Below are 18,812 nucleotides of genomic sequence, written 5' to 3'. Positions count from 1 at the left end.
AAAAACCATTCTGCTTCTTCTCCTTCTCAACCAAGCTATTGCTTTTGCTGTTTATTGGGGTTTTTCCCTGAACTTCTCTGACTTTCACCAGCAGCTGCAACCAACAAACCCCTTTGCTTCCAAATTTGCTGTCAGCTCCAGGGAAACCTCTCTGATGGCACAGCTTATTTACTCTGCTATTTCTGCTTCCTGTTGTTTCAGCAATAACTGTGTGGAAGAGCATTTAATTGCTCTTCCCATTTAGCCTGGCTGAGGCATGCTCAGCACACCCATCTGCTTTAATATGACTTCTACATCAAAGTCCCACCCCTGCTCTACAACAGCCAGTTACATCTTACAGCCTAATTTATCCACACACTAAAAGAGCCTTTATTTGAAAATAGAATCAGAGCTAGCTCTGAGAATTCATGGGTTCAAATTAACAAGAAAAAAAAAGCAACATAAGTTCTTTAAAGAGAAATTCTAGTGACAATTTTTATTTTCTCCCACATTACATATGTACTAGAACCACAGAGACAGGCCATGCTTTCCAAACAGTTGAAAAAACTTGGAATCATAGAGGAAGTCTGTATTGTTAGGTTTCAATTAAGCTAAATTATTAATGATTTTTGTGTCTAATTGCCTTATTACCTCAACTACAGACTGATTCAAGTCAACAGTTCAGATAGCTTTTATGCCTGGCCATTTTGCAATCCATGACTAAGCCACCAGTCAACAAGTCACCACCAGTCTTCCACAGTGGGTCAGCACAGCCTTCCCAGTTGGACTGAATACAACCATTTTTAGGGCAACTCCCTATCTTGAGCATCTGTGCCAGGAAGTCTTTCCATGTCCCTACTGCCTCCGCTCCAGGAAGCACTGAAACGGCACTGACGCCCACCGAAAGAGTAGGAATTCCAAAAGAAAATCAGGCATATTTCTGTTTGTCATGGTTTACCTCAGCCATCAACAAAGCCCCATGCAAAAGCTCACTCACTCCCCCACCAGTAAGATTGGTGAGAGAATTGGAACAGCAAAAGAAAACCCGTGGGTTGAGATAAAGACGGTTTAATAGGAAAAGCAAAAGCAGTGCACTCAGGCAAAGCAAAACAAGGAATTCATTCAGTGCTTCCCATGGGCAGGAATGTGTTCAGCCATCTCCGTGAGCAGGGCCCCCCAGCACACCTAACATGGGAAGAAAAACACCAAATGTCCCCCCTTCACCCTTCTTCTCCCCACTTTATAAGTTGAGCATGATGTCACATGGTCTGAAATACCCCTTTGGTCAGGTTGGGTCACCTGTCCTGGCTGTGTCTCCTCCCAACCTCCTGTGTACCCCCAGCCTCCCTGCCAGCGTGGCAGTGCAAACAACAGAAGAGGCCTTGGCTCTGTGCAAGCCCTGCTCAGCTGTAACAAAAACATCTTTAGATTATCATCGCTGTGTTCAGCACAAATCCAAAACACAGCCCAATAATAGCTTCTATGCACAAAATTAACTCTACCCCAGCTGAAACCAACACACTGCTATTGAGAGACTGAGAATCCGTCTTCTGCTGCACAAGGCATTGGACATGAACAGGCTGCAAGGAAATATGTTGGCTAAAAGTTAGGGACCAGATGTCCCATGGCACTTTCTCTCCTTTAAGCTTTTCTGTTGGTGCCATGGTACTGCAAACCTACTATTGTTGGCCAGTGTGCTATGGCTTAAACTATCCCTTAAGTGGAAAGCCCATGTTTTCAAAATTAAATCATTAATAGTTGCATTTTCTATGTAATATGGGAGGGGGGTAATTTGGTTTTTATGAGGTTACTCTTGCACCTAGAAAAGTGGTATCAAAATGAAGGTACACATTAGGAGGAAGAGACTAGAAAAGTCAGATTGTGAGCCTTGTCGCTGATTTCTGCTTTTGAATTACTCCTTATTTTGGAATTTTGCTTGAGCCCAGTGCAAGCAATCCCATTGAGGTTTGTGCCTAAAAATGAGTGCAGGAAAATTCAGCATGCAAAAACATGAGGTGCTTCTCTGGCAGGGAGGGATCTTATGGTGCTTTCCTAAACCAGGACCGCAGAGGAGATGATGATGGGGGAGAAGAAAACACAGAATGTGGAGTCTGTCGAGGTCTAATTCAGTGTTACCATCTATCTATCTATCTATCTATCTATCTATCTATCTATCTATCTATCTATCTATTCGAATTGTTGGGATTTTATGATGGAAATGTGGGTTTGTCATAGGTAAGCTGTGTTTTGCTGGATTTGCAGCAGAAGTGTTTAGCAGTGATGCTCATTTGTATCATTCCAAAGCATTTGATTTTAAAAATTCACATAGTTTTGTCATGACAATACTTCAGATTGGGAAAAAAAAAAGTGAAAACCAACCATAATACTTGACCATGAAATAAAGAAAACATTGCATGTTTTGTGTGGGACAACTGGAAACAGTTCTGAAAACAGAAATGTGTATCCATAAATTGGTCCAGATGACATGCATCTTTGAGAATAAGGTAATTCATTACAGAATGTAATGGATCAGTGACAGTTGTTTATGGAAGTTAATGGAAATATGAGCGAAAGAGAGAAAGCAAATAGGATATATCTTCAGAAAAAGAAGAAGGGAATAAAAGGAGAAAATAATCGGAATCACAGTCAATTACAATTCAGGAAACCCACTTTCAAACAATCGTAAAATAATGAAATTATCATTAAAGCTCCACATGTACCTGAGGGATAATGAAATAATGAGCAACAAACAATGCAGACACCATGGTGCCAGGGTGATAATGTGTGAGAAATCCTCATGAAGTAAATTGATTGGTAACTCAAAATCCTAGGTGAACAGACTCAAATAATACAACTTGAAACAGAGAGGTTTTTTTTGCTTTTTTTTTTTTTTTTTTTTTTTTTTTTGGGTGGGGAGGGGGAGGAAAGTGTTCTGGAAATCACTCTAAGCTTGCAATTTGATTCTGTTACAGGTTTCCAAGTGTAAAACCTCACACTGAATTTCAAGGCCTAAAGGCTGTCTACCTCTGCAAGTAAAAAATATCTGAATGATGGGGTGATGGATATGGAAAAGAATAGGAGTAGATTATAGAGTCTTACAAAATGATAGAGCAGCACAACAAATCAATGCGCTTTGGGGTTGCTGGTGAAGGTAAGTTATATCCTCTGACTGCACAGAATAACTGCTCTTTATGTAATCACACCTGGGATGTGTCATTAAATTGCAATACCTCATTACCCGTCCTCACAAAACACGGAAGAGTTTCAGGGAATTCAGATCCGAAAAAGAAAAATGATCAGACTCTTGGAAAGAGTGATACACAAGGAGAGATTAAATAGCCTAAATATATAGCTTATCTAATCAATAATTAAGCAAGGGAAGGATAATGGCTTAAAAATATGTAAGAGAAATAGAATTATTTTGCATGAAGCATGGTCCCAACTCAGCACAGTGCTAAAACACATGTGCTGATCCATCAACCCTGCAAAACACCAACGTACATGATTTCAGTGGAGCTTGAGCACACACCTAAATTTAAGCATGCCTTGAAGTACTTTGATTAATTTGGGCCATAACCACAACTAATAGTATGAAATTAAGAAATGCAAAAATGTAGGCTGAACACCAGGAAAATCTTCCAAACGGTGAGATATATGAGACTGGGGAGTAATCACTCAAGGGAATTGGTGGAAACCTTATCCCTGGACACATTTCAAGTTCTGCTGGACAAAGTACTGGGAAAATATCCTTTGGGGAATAATCTTGCTCTTGCCTCTGGAGACAACTGCACAACCTACTGCAACTTTTCTGTGTCTAAGTTTTTCTGGGCTGACTCACAGCATTAAGCCTGAGACACGATTCTAAAAAGCACCAACAGCGCAACAGGCTGGTGGCATTTTGAAGCTCTTCCTTGCCTCCCCCCACAATTTATTGGGCTTTTTCCATCTTCACTATATGCAGTGCTGTGAAGGGGGGAAAAAAACCCACACCACCACACTTTCAGCTCAGTGTTTTTTGTCTTTTCTTTACTCACTGACTAAACATTGATTTCATTCCCACCTCTGCATTAAAACAGAGCTTAAAGATATAGAGGAAATCTAATTTCAACTTGTAGGGCTCTGTTTCATTCCCAGAGTATATGTGGTGAATGGTGAATATCATCAGAGAGGTAATTGCATCTTGAAGAATATCATATCTCATATCTCTGAGCATCCCAGCAGAAGCAGTATGAAAGATTTGGTGGTTTTGCTGGTTTGGTTCGAGTTTTTTTGGGGGGATGGGTTTGTTTGTTTGTTTGGTTTTGTGGAGGATTTTTTAGTTGTTGTTTTGATTGTTTGTTTTGCTTTTTGTTTTTCCCCTCCATGCAGACCCTGGAATAAAGGCTGTTACCAAAAGGACTTTCCCAAAGATGGAGCAGTAAATTCTCCAAGGGTTTTTTCCACAAGGGATAATAATTTTGGTGAACCAAATGCAAGGTTCAAAGAACAATGTCTTTTAAATTGCTTTGAAATCTACTTTTTCTTCAATCAAATGATTGTAGAAGACTGTGCATCATTCACTTGGACATGTGGGGCTATTCTACAGCCATGGAGGAAAAGGACAGGTGTTCTCTAACATGACTTTGCAGAGATCTGCTGGAAATGGAAATGGTTGAGACACACCTGTTAAAAATTGTAGATTTCCCTTCCCTAACCACAGTCGATATTCTTCCTTTATTTTTCCAGTGTCAGTGAATGGGCCCTGATTTCATTATTCGGAAAACAGCACTTATGTTTATTGGTACTAATCTTCCACTGGACATCAATGCAGCCACAATAGCAGTTCTTAACCTTAAATACACATTTCCGTGCCTGTCTAAGTAGAAATTCGGCTAGGAACATGTGTGAGCATCCTCCTGACTCATGGTCTGAGTTAATAAACAAGGTTACTTAATTCCCCTATCCCATTTAAAAGGATGGCCTTGCAAGGTCTCTATCATCATGGATACTTAAGACCTTGTTAAGGAAAAAGCTGAGCAGGATAATAAATTGAGTGGATCTGCCATTGGGTTGGATCAGGAGGCCTCACTTGGGTCCTTCCAGTTCTCTTGGCTACAGCTGAAGCTGGGAGTGCAGCAGCAACTCTCCAAGTAGGTCTGGTTGCTGGGATAAAGTGTGGTGTGTTGCATGTGTCAACACTCAGGCAATAAGTAAACTATGATTTTTTGAAACTTACTTGTTTGTTTTGTTGTTAAAGGAGTTTCATTTGTTGAGGTCCTTCCCTCAAAAACCAAAAGCAAACAAGCAATTTGGTTTGTGAGGAAAGTGTTCAGCCAAACACCATTATTTCTGGAGGTCCCATGTAAGATTTAAGATTACAAACGTCAACACAAAGGCAGGCTTCTTGTCCTCTTTCCTGGAGGTTCCTGACTCTCAGGAGACGAGGGAATTCATGTTTCCTACCTCCTTGGGGTACCAGGGCAAGGAGAGTGTGTGTGTTGCTGGCCCCAGCTGAATGCCAGGCTTCCCGGAGCCCCATCCCTGTGCTGGGCAGCAGAGAGACCATCCTTGACCAGGAGGTGGGGGTCTGTTGGGCTGCTTGGTTGTGGACAACAGGCAGAGAGGCCAATCGTGAGCTGGGGAATCTAATGTGGAAAGGGTCTGTGCTGAAAATACAGGCTGCAATTGGCTTTCTGGGAAGGGAGAAGTGCCCAGAGCACCCAGTCAGGGGTGATGGCACCACACAGGTGATGGATCGGTGCCGCAAAGGAAGTCTGCAATTGGCTGCTTGGATGGGGACAAAATTCCAAGCGGCCAATCGGGATGTGGGAGATCCAGTGTGGAGTGGGTCCGTGTCCTGTATGGAGGCTGCGACTGGCTACCTGGCAGGGGAGCCACGGGCAGCGTCCAACCGGGCCGTGCGGGATCCTTTCGGGAGGGGGCTGCGGGACAGGTGGTGGCGGGGGGGGGGGCCGGGGTCGCATAGGGTGCGGAGTAAGGGGCGGCTGCGGGGCAGTGCGGGCTCGGGGGCGGCGGTGCGGTGCGGTGCGGTGCGGTGCCGGCCGGCTGCTAGGTGGAGCCCGCGTCCGCGCAACCCAGATCCGGGCCCTCGGCGCTCCCCCGCCCCTCGGCTCGCCGCCCGCCCGGCTCCGTGCGGCCGCCGCCGGGCAGGGCAGTAGCGCCGCGCCGCCCGCCACCGCCTCCTCCCCGGGCCCCGTTCCCCGCTCCCGGCCCGGCCCTGCGGGGGACGAGGGTGCCGCGGGTCCCGCCGCCGCGGAGCGCGCTGCCCGTGTGCGGAGCGTGTGCGCTGTGCCGAGCCGAGCCGTGCCGAGCCGGCGGGGCGGCCGTGCGACCCCCCCGCGCCCGCTGAGCATCGCGCGGGGCGCGCCCGCCCAGCCGCCCCCTCCGCGCCCGCGGAGCCGCCCCCTCCGCCCGCCCGCCCGCGCTGAGCTGCGCCGCGCCGGGGCTGGCGGTCTCCGCAGCGGGAGGAGGAGGAAGAGGAGGAAGGATCCAGGGTGTCTGCGGAGCGCGGGGGGCTGAGGACCACCCGCCTCCCTCTGCGCGGGCGCCTTTGTGTCCCCCAGCCCCGGCGGAGCGAGGGGCCGCGGGCAGGGGAGCGGATGCGAAGAGCGGCTGGTGCTGGAGGGGAGAGAGAGAAAGGGGGATGGTGGAAGATTTCTCTCCTTTTTTATTTTTTTTTTGGTGGTCTCTTCGGCAGCGGCTGTTCTTCCCCAGCAGCAGCAGCAGCAGCGGCGGCGGCAGCAGCGGCAGCAGCAGCACAGGCAATGACTCTGCCGCATCCGAATCGCCTGGCCGGTGGTGCCGGCTCCGGAGACATCACCTTGCTCTGAAGTTGCCCACCTGGAGGAGGAGGTAAATCGGAGCGGGGCGTTCGTCCAGAGGGGTCGGCGACGGCGGGGAAAAGGAGGGAGCGATCGCCTCCCCCATCCCCACACACCCTCGTCCTCCGGGAGAAAGCTTGTGTAGCAGAAGAATACGGCAGAAAAGGAAAGACTTCTACTTCTTTCTCTTTTTTCCTTTTTTTAATTTTTTTTTTTTTTTTAATTTTTCCTTGCTTGAGGGACGTTCCGTGCTTCTCGTCCGCCCCCCTTTTCCTCCTGGCTGGGGGCTTTGGTACTGTGGCCAGGTCTGCTTCCTACTCCCACCACTGGTTTTAATGGCTGGATTGTGGCAGCAGCTCCCTGCTGCAGGTTGTTGAGGATCTGATGGGGACTCGCATCTCAGGAGCCGGAGGTGACTGAAGGTAAGTAACCAGCGGATGGATGCTCAGCAGCCCTTGCCTGGCCCTCAGTTGCTCCCTTGCCCGCCTGCGTTGGGCTGAAGGGTGCCCGGCCGCCCTGGGCGCACGCTTGGATTGAATTATGCTGTAATAAGGGTAGTTTGTCTTCGCGGGGCTGGATCCTCCAGGTAACGGGGGAGCATCTCTCTGGGTCTGCATGCTGTGCGACAGTGGAGACAAGGGGTGCGCATCTTGTTTGGAATTGCCTTGTAGGCTCCAGCCTGTTTTGGCTGTGGGCAGCTAGGGTGGCAAAGGCAATGGGGAGATGAAGGGGACCTGGTAGGTTTTGTTCTTGCTCTCTCTTGGGTTTTTTCTATGAAAGGCACCACGTTGAACCGCGGGGTTTGCTGGTGTTACACTGAGGAATTCGTGAGTTTCATTATGTTTCCTCAATCTCCCCCCCTTCCCCCGTCTTCGTGCCTAGTCCTTCGTGGATCTGCGTTGCTGTTTAATCGCTGAAGGGTGCCTCGAGAAGCAATTGCTTTCTTGGATATCAGGGGGCATGAGTGGGGGGACGTTGCCTAATTCGGGGTGCGTGTTGGGGGCTGCCTGTGCATGAATGTGAGGGGGTAGGGTAGAGGTCAGAATCCAGCAGCCGCGCGTTACAGGTAGACTCGAGGAGCTTCGCCTTCCCGTGCATCCAGAGAGCGAAACGTACGGTGTAGGTTGGGATGTGCAGAGCTCCCCACCTCCTGCTTTGCTGGCTCTTATCAGTGTAGGACTGGCGTTTGTTTTGAGCAAGGGCCGATATGTACAGCTGAACGACGAAAATTGCATTTTTAATGCCGCTTTCCTTTTTAACCCTTGGTTTATTTGCTCCCTTAATTATTGATTTGTGTTCCCCTTGCAATCGTCTTTTGACCGCGTAACTTGGAAGTACCGTTATAAGGCTGATGGTTCCTCCCTGCCATCAGCCAGAGAGCAGCCCTCTTTCCCAGTTTGAGGAGCCTACCTCTGGCTGGTGCCCGTTAGTGCTAATGAGGATGTAGCTACACTACCCCAGAGATGTGCCCTGGGTATTTGGGGGATTGCCTTCAAGGGCTGAGTTTGATCAGCAGCCTTGCATCCGGAGTTGTCCAGGGAAGCAACGCTGACCTCCCATACATTTAGTTGGGTTTTTTTCCTCACCCTTTCCCCTATAGACAAGCAGATGTTTAGTTTTGCTTGGGGGGTGGTGATGTAGGAAAGGTGCTTCTCTTTCTCTCCTTTTCCTAATAGGCATGAGATTCTTCTCTGTGGTAGTTAACTCGTATTTTGGCCAACAGCAATGTATTGTTTCTACTTGTCAACTGTAGAGTTCATTATCGTTTTAGCCAAAACAACCCATGTCTATTGTATTTACTTTCCTGTTTAGATCACTCCTTAGGAGTTATTGCCATTTCCACTCTTACAGTTCTGGTTCCAGGCAGCCAGCTGCTTAGAGGGAGGCTGAGATGCAAGGGAAAGGGCAAAAATGCCATCTGTTTCTTGATATAAGGCAGAAAGGTGGTCTGCCGGCCGCAATTTCTCTCTGTATTATAGCACTGATCATTCCAGAGAGTAGAATCAAAATTTTCAAAGCTGACCAAAAACAAATCTTCCCTGGAGTTGAAAAGAAATAAATTCCATTTTCATTGTGGAATGCTGCCTCTTAAGAGTGCAGCCAATGCTGCCTGCTTGGTATTGAGTAGTAGCATGTGCTTTGTAGAGCTCATTTATCTTCATTTCCAGGGGTTTGTAATACGAACAGGCTTCTACTGTGCATTCATTAGGAAAAATTCTTCTATGGAGTTTTTCATGGGAGTAAACCAGGTGTTACGGGTTAAAATGGGCTGCTGTCAGAAAGTCTGCAGTCATCACTTTAGATCTATGCCAATGCTGGGTGACAAAGTTCAGGTTAGGGCTCCATGGTAAAGCTGTATTTTTTTCCTAAAGATTAAACAGCTCTGAGAGAACAGGAGTCGGTCCCTCTTCTTGTGATTGAGGCTGCTCTTGTTCCTGCTCTTTAAGAGTACTTTAAGGGTACTTTTTCCTTATTTAGGCTTGATTTACTGTAAAGTGACTGTTGTCTTGTTACCTGCCAGCAAAAAATAAAGTGGATACATATCTCTAGTGTGTTTGTTTCCAAAAGGACTGATGTTAAAGCTAGTCTTCACCTGTGAGTTCCATATAATTTCTATTATTGAATAAATACATGTTTTCCCTTCTTGAGGTGGTTGGGAGAAGGTATGTTTAGTTTCACATTGAATTCCAGAACAAGATAAATGACAGTGTAGATTGGTGATAGTGTAAACATTGAGTGCTGCTTTGTGAGGCAGTGAGATTTTAATGGTATTTGTTAAGTTGAGGATACCGAGTCCTCATGGAGATGTTTGTTTGTTTTTTTTTTTGTGACAAAAGCGGGAGCTGGTGTTTCAGTTTCTTGGTGCCCTCCGGAGATGAAGTAATTTATGTCTCAGCCTAGGATATTTGAATTTGTCCCTGAGCCCTGCTGGCTCCATCCCTCCACCCCTCTCCTTTGTTTGCCTGGCTGTGCATCCCACAGGTTGGGATGCCATGGGGACCACGTCCTTTGTCCTTTCTCCCCGTCGGGGGTGATGTGGCAGAGGTGCTCAGCTTGTCTATCCAAGCATTAATTGCAGAAAAGGCTTTTTTGCTCCTGAAACAGAGAGCAAATTGCCCTGTGCCTGGTGCAAACATGAAGCCAGTACTCTTTACTGGCTGGAAGGGAAGTGCAAGCAGGTTTGTAGGTGAGAATGCAGGCAGGCACGTCCAGCCAGCTGACTGATGAGCTGGGCGTCTCAGCCCAGTGTTGCGGGGCTGTTAGAAAAATAAATAAATAAATAAACATTTAGAGGCAGGTAGAGCAAATTATCAGCCAGAACTCAACAGGAATATGCATGACCTTTATCTTTGGGCAGCATTCAGCTGGAGGGCCTGATGCTGCTGTCAGGGTTTTCATATTCAGAGCATGAGTGGATGCATCATCAACACATTTGTTCATGCACATGGGGGAGGAACGTCTTTGTTAATGGAGAAGTCCTAGGAATGGGTGATTTATTAATAATTTTAATACTAATAGTGTTGGGTCTGGTGTAGATTGACTAGGAAGCAATTTAATGTGTGACACAGTATAAAGGATGGGTTAAAGATTGATGAAAGAGATGGAATTCAGGGAGCAAGAACCGATCAGGGAAAAGCTAAAGCATGTAGGACAGGTACAAGCATTTCTATGCTTTAAATAAGTTCTTTTATTTTTTTCCTGTTGTAATTATGTTACTTGGTGGTTGTGGAAACAGCCAAATACTGCAATTGGAGTGATTTTAATAAAAAAAAAAATATTTCCCTAGAGACTTCTTGCACACCACAAATGGTTTGTAACTCAAAAATTAATTTTTTTTGGAGTGATGATCATCTGAGAAATAGACATCACAATATTTAATGGGTTGCTGAGGACAATACTGAAACATCATGACAGTCCTGCAAAATAAAGAAGGTTCTGTCTGCCCCTTCTGATGGGTTCACTATTGGGTAGGGTGTCCTGGTGTGCATCAACATCCTGAAGAGGTGTTTATGGACACCCATTTCTTCCCTGCTGGTCCCTTTCTCATTCAATAGATGCCCTCCTGGTGGGATGGGAATATGAAAAATGCACCATGGTGCCAAATTCTGAGTGTACATCCACACTTCAGCCTGGTATGTCTTTAGGCAGTGCTTTTAGTTGCAGGATGGAGAGCTAGAAATTGTCACCTGCAGCAGTTCAGTATGCATTGCTGTATTTGTAGGAATGCACCTGTCCCAGTGAGGCAGTGTGACATGCTGGCCTTGTGACTGCCTCATCTCCTGGGGTCATGCCTGCCTTGAATTATGCCAGATGTTTGTCACGATCCTCACCAGCACTTAAGGCTAGGCTCTTTAATCCCTACTTGGGATGCATTTGAAAATGTCCTGTTTCTGTAGATGTTGAGGTGCTCCAGCACTCCCTGATCTTATCCTAGTGCCTCCTGGCAGTGGAAGCTCCCAGAGCAGGCTGATGAAGTAGAAGGAGAGCTTTGCTTTTGAGCATCTACTTTTAATGCTTGCCGACTTTAATGGCAAGGAAACCACCTCCTACTCAAATCTGTGATGTGATTCTATCTAGGACGTTATCTCATTGCCTGTTTTTGGCCTCCAGGTTTGCAGTGTAATGCTTTAGTTCCTCACTAGATAATCTCTACAGTCTGAAATTCCTGACTGTGAGCTAAGTGTTCATTTTTAAGACAACTTCTCTAAGGACACCTTGACACTACAGGTTTTACTTACGCAGTCTTTTCAGAGAGCCTTCTGAATTTGCCTGTAAGGCAGATGTTTTCACCAGTCATTGCACCAAGCATCTGTAACTATAGCAAGGTAGCTAATCTTTTCAGGCAGTGAAAACGTTATTTTAGTAGTGTTCTGAACCACAGTTTTACTTACTAAGTGGTGCTCAGTGTGGGATTTTTTCAGCCTGCCTGAAACCTGTTTTCCTCTGTCTGAGTCTTTTTTTTTTCTCCCTTTTTGAACTTTCCATCTCTTCAGCCCACTTCTGTTTGAGGGAGGAACTGCTGCATCTGTGATGGGAGCTCCCACTGTAGTCAGTGGAGCACTTCTGTTGGCTTCCATGTGAAGGGAAGATGCTCAAGAACCTCACATGTGGTATCTTCTGAAAAGAAGCTCCAGAATCTCAGATGTGGTATCTTTTCAAAAACATTCCCCTGCTTCAACATCAAGTTTCTGGTAATTGTTTTGTAATGTCTTTGTCAGAGGTGGCATTTCAGGCCAAACAAAGCAATGAACAGAGAGGAAGAGTAGAAATCTGTGTACATTTCTAAAATGTGTTTGTGAAAACAGTCCAAAGTTAAAATCAAGACACTTTTGTTTGAGGCTTGACGGCTTTCAGTTTCAAGGGTCGTGAAATAGACACCATTGTGAAGAAAGCAAAGAGGAGTTTGTCAGCTGTCCCAGTTAGGCAATATGAAGTTGTAGATTTCGTTTAAATGCATAAGAGTAATAAACCTTTACAGAGTATCCATTGGTGCTGACTCTGCCAGGACTTTTGAAAATTATTTTTTTAAAGCACGTTAGTCAACATGTGAGTAATTACAGAGAAGTTATTTCAGTGGCTACAATTCTAATGCTTCAGAGGCCTGTAGCACAACTCCAGTTCATTACAGTGGGTACCTGTCAGGGAACAGATTTGAAATATTATGCACAGTGTTTTGAGTAGTTTGGATTGTAGCTTTGCTACTATTAATTGTAAGAGCTTTACTGATTTGATTGCAGTTGCATTGATTTATATCAGGTAAAGTCATTGATTTTGGACTTTGGAATAGAGCTGTGCGTTTCTAAAACTTAGAGTGAAGTGTCATAAATACAGAGGACCAACATGAGTGTTTTTTTACAGCAATGCAGAGTTAAAATAAATTGAAATGGGACTCTCTGTGCTTTTGTAGAAGTGATGCTTAAAATTTAGCCATGAATTGCCCTACTGTAAAGTCCTGCTCAAAGGTGCCAGCGTTGCACAGCACTGTTCTGAAAGGAGGTCTAATCTAAACCTGGCCCCTTTGGATAAGACTTAGTGGTTTTATACCAGTGGCAGGTAATTCGATTGTGAGAGTCACTGCATACAATATATACGAGTTTTTACAGTAAGTCCCTTTCCCACTCCCCTTGAACCAAGCATCTACTTACAGAGGTGAGGGCACTGCATCAATGAACGCTGTTTAAAGTTCGGGGAATAGGAACATTCTGACTAATGCAGTCTTAGAGCATCTGTTTATTATGTGCAGGCACATCTACAGACATACAAATACCATGATTTGGGGAACAGACACAGTTCTGATTTTTTTGTCAAACTCGGTGAAGTGAAAAAGAATTTTGGCTTTAGGTGAAATCTGAGAATTGCACCTGTACCCAAAACATATGTACCCACATGTGTATATCTGTGTGTGTGCATACATAGGTTTTGTTTGTGAAATGATGGTGCTGATGCATACAGTTGTTTGGGATTTTTTTAATTGTCTTGCTGGAAAGACTCTACCTATTTATTTTCTGGTTGTTTTTTGGTAGGTGCAGTAATGGATAATGACCCGTGCATGGGCCTGCAGTTGCAAAATTTTAACTGAGTTGCTTTGTTAGTAGTCCAACACCAAAATAGAACAACCGCATTTTCAGATGTGTTGGGCAACCACATGTCTTATCAGAGTCAGTGCTGGTCCTTGCTTATTTTTTCCATTCTGAAGTTGCTGATCCCAAGCCTACCTTAATGAGATTTTTTTTTCATTGCCCTCACAGTGAGGAAGAGAAGCTTCACTGTGTTGCAGAAGTGCTGTTTGCAGCGTACTTGGGGATGTCAACATTTTCCTTCAAGCAAGGAGTAAGGGGCATGTTAGCTACAAGTATGCTGCCTAATTTTGGGCAGGCCTAGGTTAGATGGGGAGTTTAGCTCAGAAGAGCCCAGCACTGGGAGCTGCTGAGCTGTTAACAGTTTTTTAGTGATAAAGCCGGTCGGTGTGTTGTGTTGGAGGACACCAGGAGGCAAGGGGAGCCCTAAGCAGAAGCAGCCCCCCTGTTCTGTTTGATGGCTGGGTCTCTGTTTACCAGCCCTGCAGAGGCACTGCCCTGCCTTGCTCTTCAGTGTTGTAAACCAAGCCTTGGCTTAAGCCCGTGAGAATAGGGGAGGGACCCAAGCCCAGTTTTTGATGTTCTGCATGGGTAGGTACCTTGAATACTCAAATGCATTCCAGTGACAGCTGACCCTGTAAGGAGATTTTCAATAGCTTTCTGTATTTTTTTTCTCTTTTTTTTTTATCTTCCTCTCCCCCACCCCAATTTTATTTTATTGTTATTTTATTTTATTTTTTGCTTTTTCTGTTCCAAAGATTGCTGGATGAAAGAAAAAAAAACCCCACCCTTTATAGCTGTCTTTTTGAATACATTTCACTGATGGAGACAGTTGAGAATTTCAGGGATCATGTTAACTCCTTTTCTTTTGGTTTGCCTTTGCATGTGTGTGTTACAGGCTGAAACACTGTGATTTTGAAATGCTGCAAATTCCCGGCCACTCACTTCAAAGGGGACAGGTTTTTGTTGTTTGAGTGTTTTTGTTTCAGCAAGATGTATGTTGTGGTTTTTTTACCCATATGTGTTGCGTAATGTGAATCCTTACTTACCACTTTTGTTGCTGGCATTCTTTTGGAGTTTTGGTTTGGGGTTGTTTGTTTGTTTTGGTTTTTTTTTTTTTCTCCCTCCTTTTGTCCCCTGCATTTACAAAAGGCTTTGGGATTCTATCCTGAATGATTTTTTATGTGAAGTTTATCTGGAGGTACACAGTACTGGTCTGTAATCCTGTAGTAGATGGCTTACCCGGAGAATCCGGAGAACAGCCGTTCTTGTTTCCAGCACACCACAGATTTCTATATTGGTCATTGTGTCTCAGCTAAAGCTCGTTGGAGCTGTGTGTGTAATCTAAAATGTCATTCCTTCGGAGTTTGGATATTGCAATCACAGGCTGTAATAGTTTGAAAATTTGATGTATATATCCCACTTCCTTCCGAGGGAAATTATGATGTGACTACTGCACTTGCAATTCCCACAGCACAGACTTCTTCAAGAAAATGTCATTTTGGATTATCTTTAATGGATGCAGGTGTGTGGAATGTCTGTGTGTCTTTTTTTCTTTTTTTTTTTTTTAGAGGACAGTAATGTTACAATCACTGCTTTATTTGGTACAGCTCCAAAATGACATATACCTCCTTGAGTAAAATTCTTCCTGATAGGTATTTGAAATATAGCAATTACGCTGCATAGAGGGATAATTTGTGACCTTCTGACAAGGGATCCACAATTACAATTGTAATGCACTTTATAGATCTCCTTAAGTAGGTCACCAATTTGCAATGAGTCTTTCTAAATCTGTGAGAGGCCTTTTAGTTGCAGGAGTGGGGAGCCTTGTTCTGTACAACATCACTGATGTTCAAAAGGGAGGCTGAAATCAGAATCACAGGATGGATAAGGTTGGAGGTGACCACACTGAGTCATCTGATCCAATTGTCCTACTGATGCAGGATCATCCTAGAGCACATTTCATAGCTTTGCATCCAGACTGTCCTTGAATATCTCCAGTCAGGGAGACTCACCATCTTTTTTGGGCAATCTGTTCCAGTGCTTGGTCACCCACAGTGTAAAAAAAAGTTCTTCCTCATATTTAGGTGGAACTTCCTGTCTATCCACTACTGCCCATTGCCTCTTGTCCTTTTGCTTGTCACTACTGAAAAGAGCCTGGTAACCTCCTCTTGACACTTCCCTTCAGATACTCCTAGACATTGATGAGATCCCCTCTCAGTCATCTCTTTAAAACTGAACAGGCCCAACTCTCTTAGCTTGTTACTTATATCTCAGTCAAAGAAACAGAATCGTGGAATCATAGAATGGTTTGAGTTGGAAGGGACCTTAAAGATCATCTCGTTCCAAACCCCTGCCAAGGCCAGGGGTAGTTTCCAACTGGACCAGGTTGGTCAATGCCTCATCCAGCCTGGCCTTGAACACTCTTTGCCTGGGCATCCACAGCCTCTCTGGGCAACCTGTGCCTGTGTCTCACCAGCCTCACAGTAAAGAATTTTTTCCATAAGTGCTCCAGTCCCTTAATTCTCTAGGCCCCTCATCATCTTTCTTGGCCTCCACAGGACTCATTCCAGGAGCTCCATGTCTCGTCCTGAGGAGCCCAGCACTGGACACAGCATTCCAGGTGAGGCCTTACAAAGGCTGAGTAAAGGGGCAGGATCATGTCCCTCAACCTGCTGTCAACGGTCTTCCTAATGCATCCTAGGACACCATCAGCCTTCTTGGACACCAGGGCACAGCTGGCTCATGGATGGCTTGTTGTCCACCAGGAACTCCAGGTCCTTCTCCACGGAGATGCTCCCCCAGCAGGTTGCCCCCAGTCTGTGCTGGTGCTTGGATTGTTCTTCCAAGGGTGCAGGACCCAGCATTTGCCTTTGCTGAATTTCAGATGATTTCTGCTGAAGGGCTGCACATCTCTCTGGGGAATTGGCCACTCCTCCCAGCCTTGTGTCATCATTGAGGAGGCATCTGCCCCTTTGTCACTGATTAACCAGGCCTGGTATTGAACCCTGGGGGACAGCCCCAGGGACAGGCCTCCAAATGAACCCTGTGCAGTGATTACAACCCTCTGGAACCTGCAGTGCAGCCATTTCTCAGTCCGTCTCACTGTCCCCTCATCTGTTCCACACTTCCTGAGCTTACCTGGGAGGATGTTGTGAGAGATAGTGTCTAAAGCCCTGCTGAAGTTGAGGTAGACAATATCCACTGCAACAAGGGGATTATACCTATGCAAGTATCCTTGTTTAGGTGAGAAATACAGGCACACATCACTGAGCACATGAGGATATTCCCAGCTGAGCAGCCCTGTGTTTGCAGTGGAGCTGAGACCTTGGGTGGAACTCAAGATGTTTGAAACACGTAGAAAGATGTTTGCCAATAGAGCCAAGCAGTTGTTTATGCCGGCCTAAACTAAGCTGCAATTTTCCTGTTCAGGGGAGAATCTGGACCTCCACAGTGTCTGCAGGGATGTTTTTGACAGAGAAGATGGGATATGGTGTGGAATATGTCTCAGAGCTGCCTCGCTGTTTGTCTTAAGATTTGGCAGCAGCAGATGGGGGGGTTGTCTTCTCCAATGCCTTTATGCTTGGTTGCTCCCTCATCCTGAGCAAGCAAAGGGCAGCCCAGCATAACCTATGAGCCAGGCTGCAAGAGTGAGGATGCCAGCTTTTGTTTGACCCTTTTCAAGCTGCAGGCTTGAGCACAGCAAGAGTCCACGGTTATCCCAAGTTCACGTAATTTGGGGGCAAAGCCTATTTCAGCAGTCGGCATTGTGGTAGAGCTGATTACTTAAATGCATAAATAAGTAATTATTAATAAACAGAGTAATAGATGAGCTAGTGAAGAATACCATTTAAGTCTGGTCTGTAATAATACAAATGTATTTTGCAGGAGTAGTAACATAATGCTGCATTTTTGAGCTGGTTCCTCTTACTACTACAATAAAATAAAGGGCAAAGTGTGTTTTGGCCTAAGGATGCCAAGTCAGCTCCCAGTTTCTAACTCAAAATAGGTCTGTGCTGTACTGCAGTAGGAACTATAGTTAAACATCAAGCAGATAATCATGTTTTGTTTTTCTTCTCCTGTAAATCACTTTTCCTTTTATACCATAGACATTTGTGTGGATGACTGCTTGTTGACCACAAAGATGTGGTTTTTGTTTCTTTCATTTACGTCCTCTATTGAATTAGCAGAGTTATGCAGTTTTGTCTGTCGCACTTGGGTGGGATGCTGCCGTGATTTAATTTAAAATGAAAGAGAGATGTCTTCATTTTAGGGAAAACCGTGGTTAAGTGGTGAGAGTAAGCAGGTCCAGCCATTACCAGAAGTCCTAATTAGAAGAAATCCCATGTACGGTTGACCTTGACTATTGAGACAACCCTCAAAGAAGAAAGAACACTAAAAATTAGTATGCTGCCAGTGCTGCACTTTTATTATTTGATGTTATTAAGCAAACTCGGTGTGTATTTCTTTTTTGAAGCGTTTGATTAAATGTGTGATCTTATCTTGGTGAAATGGCCTGCTGGGCTGCAGACAGTGGTGTTCAGAAATGAAATTTGTTTAGAGCCTCTGAACAGACATTTATTCAATGAGACCTTTCTTGAATAATAGATGTGACAGCGAGACAGCTGTGCAACGTATTCTGGGGGTTGGGCTTATTTTTTTTTGGTATAGGGTTTTGCAGTGTGATTGGGGGGGGGAAGATAACACAAGAGCACAGGTGTGAGAATAGGATGTAGGGAAATTATCATATGTTGCAGATTCAGGCTCTTGTTCTGCCGAGAATTATTTTCAGATCAAGATTTACATGCTTCAGGACTTCCCTGTTGACATATTGTTTAACATATCAAGTGATGCACATATATATCTAGCTCTGTATCAATAATCTTATCCTTTAGCTAGAGATTTTAGATGCTTAAATTTTGTAGAAGTAAAAAAAAAGAAAAAAATCAAACCCCACAAACACAAATCCCCAAGCAGGGATTTTACTCCTGTGGTCAGTGCTGATGTGGTTGATGGTAGTTGACTCCTGTCATCAGTGCTGATGCCCTTAAGCAGTCCTATGTTTTGTGATAATTCCAAATTAGTGAGAGAGAGGGAGACTTCACTACAGGGTGTTTAACCTCTTGTATTGTGTCCAACAAGGAGAAAATGTGAAATGTGGGTGGATATTCTTGTCTTATTTTTATCTTCAGTGTGCCGGTTTCGGCTGGGCTAGAGTTAATTTCTTCACAGTAGTTGTTATGGAGCTGTGTTTGGGATTTGTGCTGGAAACTGTGTCAATAATTCAGGGGTATTTTGGCCACTGCTGAGCAGCTCTTCCACAGTGTCAAGGCCCCTTCTGTCTCTCACCCTGTCCCACCAGTGAGGAGCACAAGGAGCTGGGAGGGGAATACAGTCAGGACAGCTGATCCCAGCTGACCCAAGGGATATTTCA

At 45.0% G+C, this 18,812-nt stretch overlaps 1 protein-coding gene across 1 annotated transcript in view; it reads left to right on the top strand.

Moving 5' to 3' along the window:
• The first annotated feature begins 6,770 nt into the window (after nucleotides 1–6,770).
• Nucleotides 6,771–18,812, top strand: part of ADGRL3 (adhesion G protein-coupled receptor L3) — a 480,878-nt gene continuing 468,836 nt past the window's right edge. The window contains exon 1 of the mRNA XM_066186413.1: nucleotides 6,771–7,222. The gene's annotated coding sequence lies outside the window, so the exon portion shown is untranslated. The remainder of the gene's footprint in view (nucleotides 7,223–18,812) is intronic.

Source organism: Chamaea fasciata, unplaced genomic scaffold (genome assembly GCF_029207755.1).
Source record: "Chamaea fasciata isolate MVZ Bird 193981 ecotype frontalis unplaced genomic scaffold, bChaFas1.0.hap1 SCAF_6, whole genome shotgun sequence".
Taxonomy (NCBI): Eukaryota; Metazoa; Chordata; class Aves; order Passeriformes; family Sylviidae; genus Chamaea; species Chamaea fasciata.
The sequence above is the reverse complement of the archived record's forward strand: the minus strand, read 5'-3'. Positions and strand labels throughout refer to the sequence as shown.